Source organism: Mastomys coucha, unplaced genomic scaffold, assembly GCF_008632895.1.
Source record: "Mastomys coucha isolate ucsf_1 unplaced genomic scaffold, UCSF_Mcou_1 pScaffold15, whole genome shotgun sequence".
NCBI lineage: Eukaryota > Metazoa > Chordata > Mammalia > Rodentia > Muridae > Mastomys > Mastomys coucha.
Window position 1 is genome coordinate 125400096 of NW_022196897.1, and position 2712 is coordinate 125402807.

At 47.6% G+C, this 2712-nt stretch overlaps 1 protein-coding gene across 9 annotated transcripts in view; it reads right to left on the bottom strand.

Annotated features, from left to right (window-relative positions):
* The window catches only part of Tasp1 (taspase 1), a 205496-nt gene extending 204414 nt beyond the window's left edge, over nucleotides 1-1082 (bottom strand). For 2 of the 9 annotated variants that reach the window (XR_004118895.1, XM_031372054.1), the window contains exon 1: nucleotides 584-999. The gene's annotated coding sequence lies outside the window, so the exon portion shown is untranslated. Of the gene's footprint in view, nucleotides 1-583; nucleotides 1004-1026 lie in introns of those variants that run through there. The other 7 variants (XR_004118897.1, XM_031372055.1, XR_004118899.1 and 4 more) reach the window with 5 other exon arrangements.
* Nucleotides 1083-2712: the final 1630 nt, after the last annotated feature.

Below are 2712 nucleotides of genomic sequence, written 5' to 3' on the forward strand. Positions count from 1 at the left end.
AAAAAAAAAAAAAAAAAAAAAAAAACACCACAACCAGGACTGGAAAGCCAGCTCTGCAACAAAGAGCACTTTCTTCTCTTGCAGAGGACCTGAGTTAGTTCCTAGCACCACTCGCTGGCTTCCATCCATCCTTGATTCCCCCAGATGCCCTCTATTGGCCTGCACGGATATGCTCGTGGTGTACAGACATTATGATGCAAGCATTCACACACATAAACTAAAATAACCCCCCCGAAAAAAAAAAAAACTTAACCAATCTATCCGTGCAATGAATGTAACATACCCAAAACTGCAATTTCTAGTTTTACCCATATTATACACATCCTCTTGTAGGTGATTTCTACAAGCTCCTAAGAAATTATAAAGAACGAAATCCTTAGTGGCGGCAACTATGTTAATCTCTTTTCCTGCAATTCCCAAACATTTTCTAATAGCCACTGCTCTGCTTCTAATAACCAAACGCCCGAGTGTGTAAGTTAAACTCCCTTAGCTTGTTATTCAAAGAAAGGTCTTAGAAGTCCCCAATAAACCTTCCCTTCTTCTCTTCAGTATAATTAAGTTGAACTCGGAGGAATCACTATACCTTCTACTTCAAAACACCTCCAGCTACAGCTACTCGCCCGCCTCTCCAGCTCAGTCCTAGCCGCCTCTGCCCTGACTGGATGCTTCAGGTCCCTCGGGACTCTAACTCTACACTCAGGAAAGCGCTGGACCCCACCGCGACATCAGTATGTGACACATCCCGGGCCCGCCGCGGACCTGGGGGACGTGAGTTCCCTGGAGCCTAGGACTGTACAGCGTGCCAAGAGCTCCGAGAACTCCGCAACCAAGGGAAGTGGCGGGCCCCACGCGTGACCACAACTCCGGGCCGGGGAATCCGTGAGCCCCTGCGCCGGGCCTGGCAGGTGGCGCCGTGCGAGCCGCCCCGTGCGGTGAGGAGAGGACGCCACGCGGGCCTGCGGGACCATACGGAGAGCAGGGCTAGGCAACGGCGACGCGGACAGCGTGAGAACGAGGGACACTCACCCGCGTCAGCGCACAGCATTCAGACACAGGAAGCAATCGCTCGCCCGTTGCCAGGGTGAGGAAGCGGGAGTGGCGTAAAGCCTTCCCATTGGTCGACGTGCACACGTGGCCGGAAGCAAACGCCCCTCGAGGCTGAGTCTTAGTCGCCCAGGCTGTTGCCGCTCTTCGAGCGTCAGAGCGGAGACACACGGCGGTATCTCCGGCCTCTGATAATTGAGGATTTTTTTTTTTTTTTAATATTTATTGGCACATTGGAGGTTTGTTTGTTGTCACAGCTGTACAGTCGCCGTTACCCACCTTGCTTTCACTGTGCTCGGTAATTAGCTTTCAGGATGTGCCTACCTGTTACCCACGTGGTTGGCCGACTAGCGGTGTTGCACGTTATGAAAATAGTAGCCATCATTGATTAGGGGGTTGTTGAAAAATCTTTCCCTCATCCTTGTAGTCTCGACTATTATGGAAAACGAGGATGCAACCTAGATTGTGTATAGTGGGACTCAGCCGTACCCTAGGAAGAAGGAAAATGTGGTTGCCCTCCAACTGTCCAAGATCAAAGACCAGTAGCACTCATAAAGTTTCCCTGTAGCGCGTATCAAGAATGGTTTGGCAGCCTGTTTGTGGGGAGCAAATATTGGAAGGAATAGAACAGTGCAGGTTAAGTATCAGTTATCTGAAATACTTGGAATGAGAAGTATTGGGACTTTTTTCCTTCAAATTTTTAAATTCTTGCTTATACATAATTAAACGTCCTGGATGATAGGTTACTTCTCCACCAGTAAAATGAGCCAATTCAAACCAGATAAGATTACATTAAAGGAAGAATATTGGGAAGCTGCTTTCGGGGGAGTTCACTGGCCCCAAGGATTAAGGCCAGGGGTGCCATGGAGGTGGGAGAAGAGGAGGAGGACAAGAGAGACCAAAATACCTTGATTATAGATTATAGAGGGAAGAGCCTCTGGGGGAAGGGCAGCTCAGCCCCTAGGCTGGAAAGTTCAGGGTTGGGGGCAGGGTTCGCCAAGAAGGGACTGAGGGATGCTGGGAGAACATGGAGGACAGGTCTGCTTTGGTATGTAAAATTCGCGCCTCCAGTCCCTTGTTCCAGGTCCTAAACCAAGTAAGGGGATGGAACTCCAGTTGCAGAAATACTCAGCTGTATTTCATGCAGACCTTATACACAGAAACTAAAGATAATTTTGTGACGCATTTTTAAATAGTTTTGTGCATGGTGTGGGAGCAGCTGAGGTTTTGGATTTCTAGAATAGAGATGTTGCAGCATGTACTTTTTCCTATGTGAGGTCCCAGTCCAGCAGTTTGGATAATCTAAGCTCTTACTTTAAAATGCAAATTCTTAGAATCCACCTAAATCAGTCTTTGTTGTTGTTTTGTTTTGTTTTGTTGGTTTGTTTGGTTTTTTGGGGTTTTTTTTTTTGGTTTTTTTTTTTTCCTTCGAGACTGTTTCTCTGTACAGCCCTGGCTGTCCTGGAACTCACTTTGTAGACCAGGTTGGCCCCAAACTCAAAGATTCGCTTATCTCTCTGCCTCCCAAATGCTGGGATTAAAGGCTTGCGGGTCTTTTAACACCCTTTGGATGATAGTAATGCACCTAAAGCATTACTGGATTGTAGAACTTCTTGACTTAGTCTTAGCAATGGGGCAGGAAGACTGATAAGCTAAACCCCCCATTAG